We start from the raw sequence: 21,153 nt of genomic DNA, 5'->3' as shown, positions 1-21,153 counted from the left end.
AAATCAGCATTCTGCCTAATGGAAATGTTGTTTGAGGCGTTTAGAAGAAACTGTGTACAAAATCATAAAAGGTGTGGGCATACCATGGATTTATATAGTGGCATGATATTTTCTGTCTTATTTTCTATCCCTTTCTTAATGATTCCTAACATTCCATTAGCTTTTTTAACTGCTGTTGCACATTGAGCAGATGTAGCACCCTATGAAGACAAGCCATGAAACTAGTGGGTGTTTGATTATCCTGCACAAGTGGCTTTGATGGACAGTCAGATCTAGTGGGCTGCTGATGTTGGAATTACCTTTGAGCTTCTTGAAGAGGGAGTTTGAAACTGCTCTGAAATATTACAGTCACAAACAGGTGTGTGAAAGTGATATGCAAGTATAGAAAGTAAGATTATTAATAGTAATTTGACACTGTCCCCCATAGTATCTGAAGGGTTTACAAGGTTTAAGTTGAAACTTTCACAATCTTAGTAAGGAGGACACAAAACAATGCTTGCAATTTTCTTAGGGAACAAGAACCAGGATTTAGGTCCTGATCCTGTAATGAGCCCTGCTTAGACCCTTGTATCTGCACAAACTCGCCTTGACTCCAGTGAGATTCTGCACGGGCACAAGGGTCTGCCTTTTCAGATCTCATTGCAGGGTCGGGGCCTCAGTACATTAGGAAGGCTGGGCCAAAGAGGGTTTAATCATATTTTTGTAGAAAGCAAGTTTGAAAGCCGGTATGCTGAAACGTAAAAAGCTCTGCCACAACTGTTCACAACAGCCACAATTTTTATATTTCATAGAAAATATATTGTGCCAAGTCCCGTATTTCCCAACTTGTGCTTAGGCTTATCTGTGCAGTCGGTAGGCCCAGATGCTGGGCTGCTCCCAAAGAGCTCTCTCTGCAGCTCAGGATGGGGAGGGTGCGAAGGTGCCGTTAAACCACCTTATGCCCTGATGATAAGACATCCTGTGCTGATCTGGTTCCTTGGAATAAATTAGAGCAGACTGAAGACTGCTCTAATCTATGCCATCTGCCCTCAGGAGTTGCAAAAGGCAGGGATTTCTGGGGAATAGGGGTGTCTGAGCCATTCCCTCTGTCCCCAGGCGACATCCCTTACAGCAGCAGGTGGAGTGGGGAGTGTCACAGGAGGTGTGGTGGGTCTACACAACCCTGAGATTCCCTTATACAAAGCAAATCCTCCAGTGGCCAGATCAACCTGCTTTTCACCATTCGTCTGGCACAAAGCAGACTTACTGTTAGAGAATCAGGGCAAAACACGTAATTTTTTTTTATGGCAGCTGTGACAAAAATAATTCACATTCATTTCCAAAATAGTAATATTACTGTACATGTGCTATGTGTTAGATGTTAAACACCTAATAACTTAACCACATAACACATTGGTGATGTAGTAGTGCAAATGAAACTGAAAACCAGTGTTTGTTCATTTTGAAATGAAGTAATGGCCACTAGCTGCAAAGTGTATTTTTGTTATTAAAGAAGCAAATTAAAATGGTAGGAAAACAATACCATTATTAGTTTCAAAAGTTATTTGCTTTGATTAAAAACACCAATAAATGTGTCTTGGTACCAGAACGGCTCCATTTAGCACTTGACATATAATAGGTTTTCTTTCCCCTCACAGTGTAATATCTCCATTGAAATATAATTATTTTGCAGATTGCTCAACTGAATGCCCTTATAACCATGCTGTTAGGGAACTCACTCTGGTGATCGTCACAGCATCATGACAATATGCACAATTGATATACATGCTAGGGATGTTGTACCCAAGCTTAGAGCAAAGAAGGTAATTTGTTGCACAGCAATTACCCTAATGCATTTTTAAAAGCATAAAATAAAGAATACTTTCATTTGTTGTAAAGGTACTCTGGATGCTTATGTATGGCAATGATGGAATATTTTGATTCAATCAATTTTATCCTTTTTTTTGCTTCAGTTAGATAATTAATTTACCAGTTAAAAATGCCATTTTAAATATATATAGATATTTTGTCCAAATGTTTAAAGATGTCTTTAAAAATGTATGCTGTAATGTGACAGCAGGGTTCTCGTTAATCTAGCTCCAATTACTATCTGTTAACAATTAGTATAAACATGTACATTTATTAGCTAGCTTGAAAGTTTAAAAGCGTATGGAAGATAATACAGCAATTGTGTTACGTTTTCAGACTCCATTTCACTTTTGGCCAGGTTGACCCTTAGTGTTTTCCCATTTCTCTTCTTGGAATAGCTCCCCCCAAAAAGGGGAGGAAGGAAGAGAAGACTAGATGTAGATGGCTGTTGATCTAGGCCAGGGCTAAAGTCTGTGGGAACTTGGAGGGAAAGCCGCTATACTAGTAAATGGTTTTTTTTAACTTAACCTTTTCTTGTGCTACTTTACTGGAGCAATAACAGCAGAATAAAACTGCAATAATGAGCCTCCAGTCCTGACATAAAATCAGCCAATCTGAAGAAAGCTGCAGTTTTTCAGAGTGTTTGATTTAGAAGGCTGAATTTTGTCCTGACCTACGTGGGGTTGAACCTGTTGTAGGTGAGGGCAGAATTTGGCCCAGTTTTGCCTCCCTAGTCAGGGGCTAGAGCAAAAGGAGCCATGGGGTGGAAAGGCTTCATGGGAATAAACATACTTTTTTTGTGAAATGCTGAGTATGGTACAGCTGGACACTTCAGATAGGGGAGTGTCATAGGAGGTGTGGTGGGTCTGCACAACCCAAAGATTCCCTTATACAAGATGAATCCTCCAGTGGCCACATCAAACCGCTTTTCACCACAAGACTTTTCATTGACTTCTCCTAAAAGGAATTACAGGGCTTGATCCTGCAAGGTGCTGAGCATTTTGGCCTTGAGCACTCAGCTGCTTGCAGAACTGAGCCCATATTCTCTACAGATGGACCATTAGGTGGGATAGCCCTTTTTAATAGCTTCCCCCAATGAAAGCCATTATGATCTGGACAGGGTGACCAGACATCCCGATAAAATCGGGACTGTCCCAATTTTGAGTTGTTTGTCCAGCGTCCCAACCGATCTCTGGTCGGGATGCAATTTTTATCCCGATATTTTGCGCCGGCTTTTTTTTTTTTTTTGCTCTCGGCCAGCCGGCAGCACTCGGCTTTTTGTTTGTTTGTTTTTGTTTTTGGCCCCCACCCCCGGTGTCCCGATATTTTCTTCATCTCATCTGGTCACCCTAGATCTGGATACAAAGAGAGTCCTCTCCTGTGAATGATGCAGGGGGATAGTCAGAAAATGTTTAGCAGTCTCTTGGCAGAACAGCTTGATTGCTGCATGGGCTGTTTCTGGATAGTTGTATCCAACAGGTTTGTGTAGGGAGAAGGGAATGCAAAATGTTTAAATCTGCCTCCACTTCTAAGTTATGCTTAAGGTTTGCAAATGTAAACAAAACCCTGAGATCACTATAAATTAGATTTCAAATCACACTTGCTGGGCTATGTAATTTATGCAACTCTCATATTTTTACCCTGGAGATTTCCAGTGGACAAGCATTCACCTGGCTGTCACAACTATGTCACAGATGGGATGAGGACCAGGGAGACTGTCTTGTAAACATTTGTGATGCTCAGTTTCAGTTTGTGATTATTCCTCTTACTGCTAGATAAGGACAGCGTTTAAAGATCAGAACCCAGGAACTTTAACAAAGGGGTCATAGAACCTCACAAGCTATATAGATTCCGACCTTGTGTATTCCTATTTAATTAAATAGTGCCTTATCAGATATTGAATATTGTAAGGCATGGCTGTCTGGGACACTTGGACCACTGGCAGAACTAAATTTCTTTGAGATTATAAAATTTAATAGAAGGCTAATTTAAAAAAAAAAAGAGTAAACAAAATCTGTTCTCTTCTTCAAAGTTTGCCCTATTTCATCCCTTATGTTGTACTGCAACAACATGATGACCTGTTCTTTCTGAGCGACAGTCACCCATTGGCAGAGGACTCCTGCCATGAACCTGTAGCGTGGAACACTGCTGGCCTGCCTCACCCCCGGCAACACCATTACCACACATAGAACACTACCCCCAGCACACTCCTGGAGGAATACTGATTCAGTTCAAGAATTCTATCTGTCAATTTGAGAACATCGGGAGCAAAAAATGGTGACACATGTTAAATTATTAATTGAAAATGGTGTGCTCAGCCTTAATAATTTGGACTTGGGTCACTTATGTAAAAGTAGGGTTTTCTGAGAAACCTCAAACACTTTGTGTGTGGCCGGGTAAAGAGTGCAAGATGTAGCCCAAAGTAACTCTCGAGAGTGGAAAAAAATTTTTACTTAAAAGAAAAGAAAGGATAAAAGACCTCAGTAATTATTTTAGTGTGTCTATAATGAAAGCTCTTTGTCCAGGACAATGGTCTTTTAGCCTTGTTAACTGGTATTCTGCAAAAATGCGTAAGATTGTTACAGTTGCTGAACAAAATCCATTTGACTGAGCATAATCACTTTGTTGTGGTGCGAGGCATAATAGCAGTTGCAGCGAAAATTTGAAGCAATTTTAAATATTCTTTTCACTGAAATTGTTTATCCACATTGCCAAAGCCTTTAAGGAAGTACTGATGTTTTTCACATTGTCAGGAGCAGCTGTGTTGGTCTGCTGTGGTTGTCTACCCACTAACTAGGCAGATGGTAGACAGTAGCTGAGGTGTGTCTGCTGTATTCAGAACTAACTTTTCTGGCTTGCAGAAAGCACAGCTGCCACACTATTATGATGATGATCCTTATGTATTTCAGACATGGGAGGCCTTATATAGAGCCATGTGCTTTGAAGGGGGTGATTAAGGTCTTTAGTTCATTGAATAAGCACTTACATAATCAAACTGCCGAGCGGTGTGAAAATATGAACTCCCGGTTAATTGGAATTTTGGATAGGGATCAGGGCAGGAGGTGTTCTGTAAGAATTGAGCAAGATTGTTTGTCACAGATAAAAGCATCTTACTGTTAATATATTGAAGTAAAGACTACTACAACAAACATTAGATACAAATGAATCTGCTAAAAGAATTCATTTATTTTACCTCTTCTATACATGTCTTTTATTTAGAGTGACTGATAGTAGCTGAAGACATGTAGAGAAATGAGTGGTTGATTAAAACCAGAGATTACCCCACGTAATTACATTTGGGGGGTGGCAAAACTCAGTTATCATGTATGAACTTTGCCAAGACAAAACCAGAGCCAAGTCTGGTCATGGATCTATGGCCTATAGAAATATAGAGCTTTACAGTACCCCAGTTTCTGCTGCTCACTTGATAGACTCATTAAAATAACGATTTCCTCATTCTCCTTCTGGTGTAGTAGGATGTAGCATAGGAGAGCTGGAAGCAGTTGAGCAGGTAGGGGTAATAAGTAGTGCTTGGGGCCCGAGGAAGCAATGAGACACTGACAAGATGCTCCAATTCCTGTTGATCTGAGGTGTTCATTCATTCTACCTCTAATCAAAACCATTTTCCTTGCTAATAAACCATTTCATCATGCTAGTGTTAGTAGAAGGGACATGCTGTTGCCAAGTAATTAAAACCCAATTCAAGTCAATGGAAAGACTTGTTGGGTTAGGTTGCTTATGACTGAGTTGACTTTATCAATTTGTGCCTTCACTGTGTATATTTTTTCAAATCTCTCTGAAAACTCTGTCAGGTACAAAATCATATGAAATTAATATTGGCATTATTAAGGTCTCCATCATGTTAACATCATAAGCCCTGAGAGTTAACGTTTCAATTAATATTGTGCTATTGTTAAAAATTAAATTGAAGCAATTTCTTCTGAGAGTCTTTACTGATAAGTTCCACCAGTTTCAAATTAATTGGTGGGTTCAGTTCCTAGTGTGTATGTACTACCCCAGAATGACCGTCACCATTAATTGTTGTCTAAATAAAGAGTCAAGTATTGAATGGACATGGAGACTGACTTATCCTCTTAGTCTTAGACTAATCCTTCAGATTAGTTTGAAATACGTTGCCGGGACAGCATGAGGAATCTTGCTCTGCTGGTGCCTATGCTATACCTTTTCTGGGCATAAAGGAGATGATTTCTGTCTCCTAAACTTGCTAAGAAGAAATGTTTTCCCCCAGCAATAAAAATATCTAAGGAAATAATACCCCACAATTCTTTCAGAGAAGTTAGATCTCTCAAAGCATTAACAAAAGTAACATGAACTTGGAATTGTTATCATAAAATACCTTTTCCTTCTTCATAATCTGTAAGGAATTTCAGTTGACCTTGAATTAGGAAGCAGTGGTGGGTGAATTTATTTCTGAAATGCCTGGTACATTGTGTTCATTGCCCGGCAATCTAACCCAATACTATCATTCTCCATATGTCAATTTGTAAAATATAAGAACAATAATTTGCTTGTACGTGATAGAAACAGCTGATAAGAAAAGACAGGAAAGGCTGGCCACTTGGTGAAATGTAAGTGGGAACAGAGAAATATGTTCAATTATATCTTAGTAGAGCTCTGGAATCAATGGCCCAGAGGAGGGTGTACAAGAGCAAACAAAGGAGGATGCCTCATGGAGCTGAAGAAAAAAGCTAGCGCATCATGATCAGGAAAGGACAAAGGAAATAGCCTGATCCCTCAGAAGCCGATGGAGGCAGACCTGCAAGCAAAGTACAAGGTGAGCAGGTTTACAGCAATAACAAAAAGTACTGTAGGGTTAGAGGATCATGTGGAGATGGTCACAGAAGAAAGCAAAAGTACTGTAGTGCTAAGGGAAAAGGTTTTCTGGAAGCCACAGATATCAGAAAGCACACTAAAGGCAACCATAAAGGTGAAGGAGATGAAGATCAAGGGTGGAGTAGAGGACTAATGAGCTGGAAGAAGATTTAGAGCAAGCAGGAAAACCCCACCTGAACCAGCTAGCATGAGAGATGAAAGAACACAGGGTGGTAAATAGGAGAAGTGATTTCTTCAAGTTGGTGAACAATATCAGGGATAGGAAATGAAAAAATCTGCCTGAATTGAGACAGGAAAAAAGAGGAGGTGCAGAAAATAAATGGCCTGGGAAAGTGAGGAAATCGGTGAAAGTTCTTACAAGGACACCTATATTTGGAAAGAAAAATAATTCCTGTTTTCCTCATTGTATGGGCATGATGGTAGACATCGCTCCATAGAAAGTAAGTAGGATGGTTTTGCAGATCTAGAGAGGGAAAGCAGCAAGGATAGATGGAGTCATGGAAATATATCTAGCCACGGAGTATATACTGTGCTGTGGAAATCCTTAATAGGGCATCATGTTGGCATGTGCTTGCATTCAGCTCATTTTTCTATCAGAATGTGGTGATTTAACTTTCTGTACTGTTAAATGTATGTAGAAATATATGCTACCAGATGACCTATGAGTTCAGCTCCATCAGGGCTCTACTATATGCACTTCTAGTAGGAAGAGGAAGTCTGAGACAGAAAGTAGTGAGGGTGTTTGACAGTAAAGAATGAGTAGGAGAACTTCTAGGTCTGAGACCTCTAGCCCCAATAGTCTCCGTCAGGCATGATTTATTTAATACACATGCATATATCAATTGAATATCTTTTCCTACAATGTAACCTCACTAATCCAATTTCACTGATCTACACACTTTGTACACAGTGTGTAGATTAGTAGGGAAAAAAGAGCTGTCTCTCCTCACTTCTTTATAAAGATTTAATAGCAGGGTGCAGTAGTGAGATCTAATGGGACTAAAATTTGTTATTTTAGAAGATATATGGCATTATAGTTACTATTCTATTATGAAGCATTATACTTTTAAAAGGAAGCTAAAATTGTCAGAATACTCCAGCAAAGTATATTGTGGTGCATTAATCTCCTTTCTATCGTATTTGTTCATTTACTGCACTAACCATAAAACTGGTGGAAGACTAGGAAGAAACTTCTCCCATGGGTAGATCTATAACAGTGTTTCTTGCATCATCTTTTGGAGCTTCTGGTACTGATCCAGCTTGGAGACCAGATACTAATTGGATGGATCACTGGTCTGATCTAGTATGAAAGTTGCATTATTGATACTTGCCAATTTGCAGCATTCAATCATTTGCCGGGTCTGTCAGTTACTAGTGCAAATTAGCTAGGTTCTACAGTAATTTCTACACATGCTTTACAGATACGGTGTCTGATATTTTCTGTTTCTACAGATGTGATATAACATTGACCCCGTCTCTTCTCTTAATCATGAACGGGGCACTTTTCAATCCTGCTATAACAGGAAAAAATGAAAGAACCAAGGACTTGGGACATTCTCTGGGAATTATGGTGTATGTTTTCAGCTGTTCAGAACAAATCGACAGAAAGGTACTGTATTGATTTAAAATCATATAGAAATCTTACAGCTCACTAGCAATTAATGAGCTACAAAACTGGGTGGTATTCCTGCAACCCACAAGAACCCAGCACTTGTAAATTACTCCTTTCTGAAAGACAAAGTACAAAGGAATCTGTCAACCTTTTACTCCGAATATTTGGGAAAAAAGAGTTTCTCAGTCTGATTTTGCCTTATTAGTAAGAGGCCTGGATATATTCAGTAATGTAGCCTTGGAGCCAAATCTTCATCTCTACTCTATCCACTTTTGGTGGCACAGAGGGGACAGAAAGATGGCTTAAAAAGCCAGCTGGAGATTCACCAAGTATTGGGGAAACTTTGGTGGACACAGAGACAGCATAGCTGGCTCTGTACCACCTGCTTTTCGCCCACACTCCCTGACAGGAGCAGGCAGGAGCATGTGTTCATCAGCAAAAGGGAAGGGTCTGACATACACGCTGTGGGATATCCATGTTTTGTTTAAATCACTAGTAAACAGAAGGGTTTTTCTACACACGAGGCTTTGTGTAGTCTTCGAGTAGGTGCTTTGCATTGTGCAGAACTTCCATTTGATTTCATCTTTGTTTTCTAGCTTGAATAAATCCTGATTTTATTTAAAATAATGTTCAAATTACTGTTATTTTGGGATGAGGATTGTGAGCCATAAATGGAGAAAAAGAAAACCACCCACTGCGTTGAGCGAAATGCCCTCCTTGGGCACTTGGCCAAAGCCTCAGGCTTGGGGAGCTCTACCCCAAATATGCTGCCAGAGCAGTAGCTATGGACAGCTGAGGCATGGGAAAACCTAAAGAACCAGGGCCAAATGCAGGGGAGATACAAGTTAGACCACCCTGTCCCCAGACTAACTTAGACCCTCTCACTTTTAGCTAGGCTCTCACTCTCAGATTTTATTTGACTGACTTGACTTAGGTCCACTTTACTGGTGTGTAATGGAGTCTACAGTGGTGTAGTTTATGTGCTGAGAAGCCAGAAGAGAGGAAAAGCTGCTTTAACTTGCAACTTTTTCTAGTTCCTTGGCATATGCAAGTCACACCAACTTACACCCCCTTAGACATCTGTAGACTCCGTGTAAGAGGGAGTCTAACGTCAGTGTAGTAGACTCTGAATTAGCGTTAGGGGTTCAATCTGACTCCTACCACCTTATGCGTGACCTCTGGATTTGACACCAAGAGGTGGAGCAAGAATGAGGAACTGCAAGTGAGAGGCGAGAGGGAGCACAAGAGAGAAAATCTTTAGCTGTAGCAGAGAATAAAGTTTGATTTAAAGATCTTAGAAGAGAAATGAAGTGCTTGTGTGACATCTGGAAGCCCCAGGACTGCTGGGAGCTGTAGTGCATTGATAAAAGGAGTTTGTGGTTTATTTTGTGGGTGAAAACTCAGGGCCAGATGCTCAGCATAGCATGACAGTCAATGGAGCTGTGCTCATTTATATCTGCTGAGGGTCTGGCCTTCATATTGAAGGTTAAAATGTATTAAAAACATGTTTAAATAATTTACCTTCTTTAAGGCTTTGTCCAGTCTAGTTCCAAGTGAAGACTCTCAAACAATTGTAATAGAGGTACAATTAAACCAGGAAAGGACACTTTGTCTTGTTACATTTCATGATGAATGAGGATGTGTATATTAGATACAGGGATTTGATAACTGAATTCCAGAAATTAACTGGCAAAAATTACAAACATCCCTGTCTTGCATGTTGTCAGCATAAAGGTGATCACTCATCCGTTATCAGTAAGTAACTTGTACAAGTGGGATCACAGTGATATTAAGCAGCAGCAAAAGAACAGGTGGTAGGAAATGCCATAGAAGAACAGGCCTTAGGTCAGTCTAGTGGGGCATTCTCCCTACAGTGTCCTACATCTGTAGAGGAAGGTTAAAAACTCCACATGCGGTATAGCACCTGTCCAGTGGTGAGATGCCATGTCATTGGGCAGTTGGTGGTGGTTGTGGAATCCCTTCCCACCCCCCTTAAGACAGACAGTTTATGCCCTGAAGCACGAGGATTGATATGCCTTCTGTCTTTGTGTCCTAACTAGTGTTACTGCAAATGTAGCATGCAGTCATGGAATGGATTTCTGAGGCTCTTCCGAGGAATGTAGACAATGCTAGAAAATTAAGATATGGCTATTGCACATAGTATATTGAAATCTGCCGGACAAGTGGGACCAATCACAAGATTGTACTAGGATAAGGTAAAGACGATTCTACTGTGCATGAGTGAGATGGAGTATACCAACCCCACCCTGGGCCTGCAGGGGTTAATGGGAGCCTGTGGGTGCATTGAGCCATGCCCTGCTACACATAAGTGTCAAACCTGGAGGGAGAAGTTAGAAGGCCTGAAACTGGCTCAGTTAGGGAGGAGTAAGGAAAAAGAACAGATTGCTGACTCTCTCTCTTTCTCTCTCTCAGTGTGAGTGAAACCTGGCTGGAGTCAAGGATTTGAGTGGGACTGCTTGCAGACAGAGCCTCTCTGAAGGAAGGTAGACCTGCAACAGGGAGCCCACGGCAGTTGGGCAGGGGCTGCAGAAAGTGCATCCACCCAGGATTCTTCATGCTGGTGGATGGGTCTGCAGGGACCAGGAAAACTGCTGAGTCAGGGACTGTCCTGCAAGGGGAGCGGAGAAAACTCTCCTTCAGTAGAACCAGCTGGTTAGCAGAAAGTGCTGACAAGCTCTGCAATGAGCCTGTGCCAGGGGCTTAGCAGGAATGGAATTGATATAGTGGGAGCCCAGAAAGAGGCTGAGGTAAAGGGAGAAGTAGGAAGTGGCCCAGGGAGGCAGCAAGGGGTCTGGGTAGTCAGACCTTGACTGCCTATCCAAGGGTCCCTAGACTGGAACCCAATGAAGATGAAGGGCCTAGGTTCCCCTACCAGCCTTCTGATGAAAGTGGAGTGCCCTTCCCCCCCCCCCCCCACTCACGGGGTAAGGGTTATTGAAACGTCTGACACTAGAGGTAAGGACTAATGAGTCTGGGCTCAGACCGGGGTTCCAATGTGAAGTTGAAGGGATATTGGTTTACACTGAGAGGCGCAGGCCTACAGTGACCAAGCTGGAGGGCCAAGATGCAAGAAGAAGCAGATCACCACCAGGCTGGGATAGTGCTGTCAGCAAGGGCGCTAAAGGAGAAGAGCCTGCTATGGCATGCCCAGCCACCTGGGGGTGTGCCAGCTGGTGAGTCACACATTTGCAATAAGTCTAAAGGATACAGAGCACTGCCCTGTATAAACCAGAAAAATTCAGAGACCAAGGTGAGAGCTACACTCATCATTGACCCTGATGAAAACAGTTTCAGTTCTTTGATTTTAGTATGAATTCAGATTGAATTAAGTGGAGAGGATTGTTGAGAGAGAGGGGAAGTGTGTTTTTGGATGCAGTCTTATCCTTGCTTGCTGATTTTCCCTCACATAATTAATTCATTCAGAAATAGTCTGATTGACTAATGGTATACCCTTAATTTTTATAGCCACTATTGCTGAGGAGATTATGTATGTTGTACTATTGTAAGCAAGAAGTTGTACTGCTTTAGAATCTAATTCATTGCTATGATGTGTGTCTTCTTTTTTACTGGATTTGATCTAAATCATCATTAGAACTGCCATGATACATGGCTGTAAAAATTACCTTATTTTACTAACCATCTTGATTTAAACTAATACTTCAAAATAGAATAATATGACCCTCTTGTTAGGCTGTTTCTTGTTCTTTCTTTTCCCAGAGACTATAAGAAATTGCCCCCTTAATGTCAAATGAAAGGCATATTTGCCAATCAACTAAATAAAATTGCACGTATGGCTTAACCCATAAGTGCATGGTGGTAGATAAAAATATGGGTGAGTGTTTTGATAGTGCAGTTCTTTTAGCACTAGGAATATGTAAGAGAGACTTGAAATGGAAGAGAAGCTCAGATTGTGCGCTAGCATGTCACGTAGATCATACAATACAGCTCCTCCGGTACACGCTTACTGTCTTGATTGCTGTGTTGATACAGGCATCGGCTCATAATGTGTTGAGGCAGCCAGAGATGTCAAAGAACGCAATTTTAGACTGTTTCTGTGTTAAAGTGCATGTTCTCAGTAGAATGGGTTTACCCTCGTATCAAAGACGTAAGTTTGACACCTTGAAAAGGATGCCTGGAATATCTGGGTAGACAATACACTGACGGGCAAAAATTAAAAATCTGTTCATTTGGACCTGTTCTTGCTCTTGCTATTTTTGGGCCAGATTATGTCACGTTGTTCGACTGATGCACAAGGGGAGGGTGCAAGGAGCCCCCTTGTTGCATTCCTGTGCCCCAGTGAGTATAATTGTCATTCTTGTTCTCCGTACAGTGCAGAAATTGCTGATATTGCGCACCCGCTCTGGCAGAAGACACCCTGAAAGAGAGAAGATGGAAGCAGGATCATGGTCCTCCTGTCTTCCCTATGCATCAGGCAGCACAACTGGCTGGATGCATGCAGGATTAAGCTGCATCCCCTGAAGAAATATACTGATTGGTGCACCCTGCATGCCCCCTGAGAAGCTCTATGGGAATTTCTGCCTCCTGGAGAAATCACTTCATGGGGCAGTGCATTTCTAATGTGAGACTGTGCCTGAAAAGGTACTGTTAAGAGCCCTGTTTTTTGCAAAAGATCAGAGGTCCTGAACTGTGCTAGCAGGTGATACACTGCTGACCTATTAGCTCCTCACAGCTAATACACAATGTCCCGTGGAACAGGTCTTTCATACCAATCTCAAAAGGTACAGTGTGCTGTCAGGGACAGACTTAGCCATCACTTTAGCACTTGCTGCATATACATATATCCATTCAATTTAATGAAATAAACTGGGCTAAGGAGTGAACCAAACCTACTTCCTGTATTTAAAACATACTACTCTGTTCTATCTTAGTATTCTAGGGCCAGATCTCACCACCTATACTTTTCTCCCCATCTCCCCCTCGTTAGCCAACTGCAAATATCTACAAAGGTTTATGCCAGACTGGAGTGTGGGGTTGCTTTGATGAATACATTTCTGTGGAGGTGCTGTCTGTGGTAGCTGGTCAAGTTAAAACCACACAGGAAAAAAGGACCCAGAAACAAGGTAATTTTTCAGGTTTAATTGTGTGCCATCCTATGGCACAACAACCTGTTTCTGAAGGTTTAATGTTTTAGGGGAATCCATTGAACTGAAAACAGTAGTGGGGATCTTCATAACACTTAATCTGGGATATGCAGAAAGAGCAGAACTTCCCGAAAACTTAGCTCTTTTTCAGTAAATATAAAATCTAAGATTTTTTTTCTCTTTGCAAATTAATGGCCCAGTATAGCAGTATTTAGGTAAAGCTCGTACTAACAGGAACCCCACCCCCTGATGGAACTAAAAAGATTGAGGAACTAGCATCAGATCAATTTAACAATAAGATCTTAACATGAGTCCTTATTTACAGTAGTGCACTTCTCCATCAGAAGATAGAGATTTTTGAAAACTGTGCAGGGGCTAATGTCAGGATTCTAACTTTTTTGGAATATAAATAAGGGAAGAAAATGTCCACGTTTTAAAACTCATTCTATAAGCTTGATCCTCCCTGTTACCTATTTCAGGTATTCATATTGCCTAATAAATCTCCTGGAAAATCTATTCCAACAGTACTTTCTTTCTTGTTTGTTCCTGGAGAAACCTCTTCTTGTTAAAGACTAAAGTAAAGTGATAAATTGCATCTATAACGACTAGATCTAGACAGGTATGCCTATTTAAGATGACAGAGAAAAAAATAAATTCTCATAGAATTATTAAGGATTTTTTGTCTGAAAGTTTCAAGGGATGCTCATTCCCAGAAGTTCCCAACTCAGTCTGTGTTTGATTTCTCCCTCTTCATCTCATGCATTATTCTATAGAAGGGTATATGTTTTCTTTTTGAAAATTGACTTGGTGTCAAATGTGTCTCTTGTGCTTATAAAATTCTGAGGTAGTCGTTTAATCTAAGGCAAGAATATTTTGATCTACAAACTTCTAGTGAGTTTTTTGGTTTTTGGTTTTCTTTTTGCTGCTTAATCCTGTCTTTTTTCATTAACAATTTTTAGCTATATAATTTTTTGGTGCAATCCTGGTGGAGGATTCCTTGCCCAGAGAGTAGAGACCAAATTCAGACATGTGTATTCCGATGTGTCTCCTCTGAAATCACTGAAGCTGTGCTTGTTTACCGCGCGTTTGAATTTGGCTCTATGGCTATAAGGTATCAGCAGTGTGATTTATTAATTATTTCCTGATTCCTGGCTTTGGGTTGGCCTGTTGGGCTCTTCTTCCTTTTTTTCCAAACCCCTTACTCCACCAAATCCAAGTAACAGAAGAGTGGGTTAGTTTCCTTGCTCAGTGGACTGGGAGGGTTTACAAGGTAGAGTTTATAATGCACGTAGAGTTGTTTAATGGTTGGGTGAGAGCACCAAGTTGGACAAGTTTAATCATAAGTGTTTATTCCCTTTCATAACAAATGTATGTAAATATTGAGATAAAATACCATTTGACAAGATAGTTGGATATGTTTCATTTTATTAACACATTAGTCATCTTATCCTGCTCAGAGTAATATGTGAATATCAGATACATGTTAGATTAGCATAATCTTTTCAGTCAACATTTGTTCTCTGAGGTTTTTGATTACATTATTTTAATTAAGCAATAAAATATGACAGGCACTGGATTTCAAGGTGAGTTTAAAACTTCTCAATTGGTATTATAAAGCATGAGGCTGAAAGCTGAGTGACTTTAACCATTCAAAATGTGCATTAGTGATCACCTTTAAATGCACTGGCTGGAGTGCCCTCTGCCATTCTTAAATGGAATTTATACCTTACGTTAAAAGAAACAGACATGTGCATTTATTGGTTGTTGTAGTCATGGGCAGGACTTCATTGACAGCCAGAAAACTCCAGTTATGTTCTAAAGCCATTGCCTATTGCCCAGAAATAGGTTTGACTATGACAGCACAGTGCTTTCAAATATATTCAGGTCACAATTGTCCAGAAAGGAAACCGACTGCTTCTGTCCTTTGTGGAATCATTTAATTAGGTGCGGAAGGATGAGATTTTGTATTGGTAAATGTCAGTAAAACTTTGATTTTACCGTACACACTCAAACTGATGAAAAAATGTTTCAATCTATAATCACTGAAATTTACAGATAGGCAACGTAAGAGAGATGCTGCTTGAGAACTTATTAGAGTTCATATATTTTGACGTGATATTGACAATTTGTGTTGTGATGATTACAAGTTTTAACTTTTTGAATCTTAGCATCAGCTGTCATGAAATGACTCAATGACCAACCCTCTTGTTGTCTGTCTACCTGTAAGTTCAGGCCATTGTGAAAATTTAAATTGATAAAAATTGGAAAAAATGCTTAAAAACCATAATTTTGTGAAAATGTAAATAATTAAAAATAAAAAAGCTTTAAAATCGATGTAACCTGTCAAAATTATAATAAAAGTCGAATCCGTCAAGCCTACACAGTAGGAGTAGGTGTCATATGTTAGGAATAATTAAAATAAATCAATGTATAGATCCCAAAGAGAAATAATGTCTAAATAATAGGCTCCAAGGAAGAGAAGTTAAAGTGTTGGTGTATTTGTATTTGGTCACTGGAAAAACAACAGGCATCTCTCGATTTGAGTATGTCTTTATAGTATTTCGTGGCTGGTTGCATAGTTCTTGGTATGTTAAGTGCCGAAATGCTTGTAATAACAAATGTCAACTTATTTTAAACAGTTATTTAAGTATATTTACTCAATTTTAGTTTACTATGAAATCAGGGGTTTATTTGATGCAGCTTGGTTTCTAATTTTTTAGGATAATTATGACTGGTGTCTCAGTTATAAAGTCTACCTTAGTTGCAGCTGGATAACTAAAACAAGAGGGCCGAAGCAGACCTGAAGATCAGGTTACTTTTTCTGGAATTGTGCTATTATGAGATTATTCAGTGGCGATTTTAATTAGAGAAAAACTGCCATAAAAATATCTGGACCTATGTGTATCTTCCAGTTTCCTGACTTATCCAAAGACTTCCTAGCTTCCCAGAGTTTAAACAAAGAGGAGTCGAACTTTCTTACTACTTTTGGTTAAAAGTATATTCTTGTAAACATTTATTTTAGTGCATGTAAAATAATCCCAAAGAGTTCATAATTGCATAGGATTACTTAGACTCGCAATAAAACCCCATAAATTTCCTGATTCCCCTCTACCTGTTGTGTTCTGTAATCCTGGTGGCAGGTAATGTTTGGTGGGTGGAAAGCGAATCCTCTCATTCTCTGGTACATAGGTTATCTTTAAGAGCATCCCCCTTCCTCATTCCAGTGTGATGATCTAGTCTAGGGCAGACAGGCAGACCACTCTCCTCTCTGATGAACATAGAGACTTCAGGTAACATGAGTGGTTTCCTGTTCTGAACCTCAGTAATTTTTGGGTTTGATTCTGTTTAGAAAAGAGGCAAAAGAAAAAGTTCAGTTTTGTTGCTTTTCCTATCTTTCATTTAAGCTGTTTTAGAGAAATCATCCAGATGGCTAGTTGAACAATTGGAACTTTCAGAATGAGAGATTGAAAGATTGATTGATTGTTAACCTGGAATTCCTTGTAGGTTCAACATAAATCTAAAAACTTAAGAGGTTGACTTGGCCCTTTATCAGGAAGTTGTGGTATCACAGTTTTTATAATTTATAATGACATTGGGCAAGGTGTGCTGTATGCACCAGAGAGGATCTTGAACTGTAACCCATTAAGGGGTAGGGAGAATGTCATATTCGAATTCTCAGATCCAAACCCAGACTGGATCCAAAACTAGAAAGGCGCATTGACAGGATCCAGTTTAGCTATGACTCGAGATGATGGAAATATCACATGAACCACTGATCTCATAAATTTTACACCATTTGGAGGCAAATGTAGAGTACGGTTTGCAAAATTCAAGAGCCACAGAACATAACCCTAGTTTAAACATAATCTGGATTTCATCTGAACAATGCCTCCTCAATCTCTCTCTTAGTGGGGTGTGTGTGTGTGTGTGTGTGTGTGTGTGTGACTGTGGATTGAATATTGTACATGTCTAAAGGTAGTATCACACCATGGAACCGACATTTATGCATTTTGTCTAACAGGAGATACTGAAGAGAACAATAAGACATGAAAGCATTGGCTTTTACACATCATTTTCTCATTCACAAAATTAAGTAATTACATTCTGGGGAAAATGCACTGCATTGAGTATACAGTATCCAGTCTATGTCACTACAGGTAGCAGCTTGAGTTTAACTAGCCATATGGATTGTAATTGTCTAAGTATGATTAATTCATAATGTTTGTTAATTTTATGCTTCATATTATGGTTTGTTATTATTTCATTTAATTATAGTGTCAGTCTTTTGGGGGGTTTTGAGAGCCTTCAGGGATTTTAATCTTCCTAAGATAGTAACTAATGATGTCCCTATATTCCTGGATCTCTCAATGACTTGTTCCCATTGCTGGAAGTTCCATGGAAAAGGGATCTGAAGTTCGAACAGATGGTGCATCAGTCCATTGCAGAACTCCGTTTGCAGCCCGAGGAAAACTTTATACTGAAGGTGGAAATAATGGCTTTCTGCTTAGCTTATTGTAAATTCTAAATGGGGTGATTGAAGGCTATAATGATTACTGTTGTTTGATGCCTGGAGGTTTCAACATCTGGCTAATGCCTTTGCTTGCTGCAGCAATAAGCAAAGGCAGTACAGTGCTTTCTGTTTCTTTGTTTTAAATAGATGATACGTTCTATTGATTTAGATAGGAAATTTAATTTTAGTTTTAATTGATTTGCTCAATAATAGCATGGCACATATTACAGTACTGTCCATTTCAGCTCTGGTCTTCCGCCTTTAGTGTCCTGGATTTTATTACATGTTAGCTTAAGTTTTATTTTATTTGTTAAGCCCTTTGTAACCTCCATTAGACACAAATCCAAGTGACAAATGCAAGTTAAATTTAGCAAAAGTGGCTTTTGTCCTCCGGCAAGGTTCAAGAATAAATTAGATGGGATCTTGCAAGTGACAGAATGTTCATTAGCCTACCCTTGTTGTACATGCCATATGCGTGGATGACATACTTATGTCACCAATATGACTGGTCTATACTATGCTATTATCTCATTTAAAAAAGAACATTCTCATGAGCTCTCACTAGAGAATAATAAAATTATTTATTTGTCCCTATTTATGCTGTTTCTTTCCTTTTTTGCACATCGCTCAGACTAGACAATGAAAACAGATTGATGGGGTTCATTTCAGAATGTAGGTGCACTGTCATACGCTGCTGACACACTTGTTCAACTGCCTGGCATGTTGTCTTAGCGTGGCATTGCCAGAGCACTACTGGCATTAGACATCTAAGCCCTCACTCAGCGTTCCCTCCCTACTCAGCAAAGAACTGAAGCTCATGCTTATCATTAGGCATGTGCTTATGCCCCCTGGCTTTAGTGGGACTAAGCATGTACTAAATGCGATGCTGAATTGTGGCCAGATGCTGAATCTAAAGTACAATAAGAAAAATATTTGAGCAGGATTCTTTCTTTTAAATATCTGCTGTTTTTTGTCTTTGGTGATTCAAGGTCCAACAACTAAGTCTAGACTGGTCAATTTCATTCTAGACTGTCACCTGTTCAGGTCAAGGACTGCCTTTGCTTACATGACTGCAAAATGCATGTACTATTTGTCATACAAATAATGGGGCCAAGCCTTGTGGTCCATACATTTTTATTCAATCCTTACTCAGGCAAACTCCTAAATAAATAAAGATAACAGGATTTGGCACATCACTAATGATATTTTATAGATGGTATCCCTTTATTTCTCATACATTTCGTATAATGTGTAGAGTGAGAGAAAAATGCACGAAATACTTGTCTATTCACAAGGGTTGTGTAATTATTTTGTTTTATAATGAATGCTAAATTTTGGGCCTAAAACTAGGTGTCTGTTTCCCTTCAATTTATGGAGCTTTATTATTTCAAAACTTTCATGTTAAATCTCTAGTTTAAACATGTATTTGTCGTCTTTACAAGAAAATCCCGAGGAGGAGGATGGGTGAGGCAGGTACAGACATGAATTTACATACATAGAAAGCATTGCAAATAAATATATGAGAATAGAAAGCTTCCTAATCCTATTGGATTAAATATTTCTCTTTCTACTGCTCCTCCTAGATCACATTGACAATGTATTTCTAATTAACAGTAAACCCAGGGTGTCCAATCTGTAGCCCTCAGGGCTTTCAATTGTGGCCTAAAGGACAACTGTGTGGAGAAGAAAATTTGTATTTGACTTCAGTGTTGCTATGCTGATTTATGGAAGCTGGGGGTCTGTCAGGATAATGCCGTCTTTGAGGAGTGGTGTGGGGTGGAATCCATCTTGCTGAATACACCGAGCTCTGTTGGGTGGTGACAGCTGGATTGTAACTGTTTGGTCACGCTTTGTATTGGGTAGGTGGTTCTCTTCCCCTACCTTTCCCACCATCATTCTGGGTTTCTCCCTCAGAAGTACTGAAATTGACATCTAGTGCAGCAAGGTTTGCCTTGACATATATGTCACTGTTCAGGGCAACTGCATCCAGGGGCATGCGCAGGAATTTAAATTTGAATACTTTTGGAGGGGAATATTAAACACACACAAATGAAAGGTTCATGTGACCATCTCTGGAGGGGACACCCCTCAGCGAAGAGACAGCGGCACTCTCCGTGTCCCTGCAGCCTGGGCAGGGAGGAAGCAGGAGATGGCTGGCTGCTGGCTGAGCTCCTCCTCCGCCCACCCCTACAGCTGCAGCCTACTGCTTCTCAGTCCCAGCGCTGCTGCCGGCTTTGCTGACCCCCACTGAGGTGAGTCTGGGGCTGGAGGCAGCAGCAGCCCCTGGGACTCCAGCCGTAGGGAAGGAGAAACAGCAGGCTATAGCTATAAGGGCGGGGAGAGGCGGAGCTCAGCTGGCAGCCTGCCACCCTGCTGCTTCCTCCATCCCAAAGCTGCAGGAACACCTGGAGATTTGAGGGGGTGGGGGATCCTCTTCTTGCCCCCCCTTGTGCACGCCTCTGACTGCACTTCTGTTTTCCCCTTCGTGGTCCACCAAGGGCACCCATTCTTGACTCCTGACTGCTCAGCCATCCCTCTCTTGGGCAGAGACATGCTTCTCACTTCCTTCTGACCAGGGTATTTCCAGGCTGCACGATTCTCTGAATACACTGTGAATTCTCCAGCAAGTAAACTGCCCAAGCAGACCTGCTGTACCTTCTGTTCAGAGGCTATAAACAGGGTAATTGCCCATTGGTCTTAGTTACCACACAGCCCCTTTCTAAGCAAGCACATTCATTGTTAAGGTGAAAACACTGCAGAGAAAACATTAAAACAATAAATGAGGCTATACACATGATAATCAGCTTACCAGTGATCGCCCCAACTCTCCAAGGGCTCTGACAGGTGTTGCCAATAATTTTAGTATATTATTGTGTGATGTTATGATTAATCAATATGTTATTACATATATTCATTGTATGTTAATTAGAATGAATTTGTAGGATTATAAAGGTATAAGATTGATCAGTATTTAGAGGAACCAAATATTAGACATGAGTAAGACAAGCTGTAGGTTGAGGCCTGCAAGACTTTAGCTTAGCTATTTTAGGCTTTGGAGACAAGAAATGATGACTTAAGCCAATGACTGAGAAATAACCCAATGCCGTAAGATTACGGGAAAAGAGACACCAAGTGGTAATATTGTGCAAAATTACCCAGAAGATTAATATTAGATCATAAAAATACTGTTAAGGCTCATCTGTCTC

General features: G+C 40.2%; 1 pseudogene; it reads left to right on the top strand.

The window, feature by feature from the left end:
- Positions 1-21,153, top strand: part of LOC135885792 (dynein axonemal heavy chain 11-like) — a 184,110-nt pseudogene that overhangs the window by 5,012 nt on the left and 157,945 nt on the right.

This window comes from Emys orbicularis, chromosome 11 (assembly GCF_028017835.1).
Source record: "Emys orbicularis isolate rEmyOrb1 chromosome 11, rEmyOrb1.hap1, whole genome shotgun sequence".
NCBI classification, from domain to species: domain Eukaryota; kingdom Metazoa; phylum Chordata; order Testudines; family Emydidae; genus Emys; species Emys orbicularis.
This window is presented reverse-complemented; position numbering and strand designations above follow the sequence as displayed.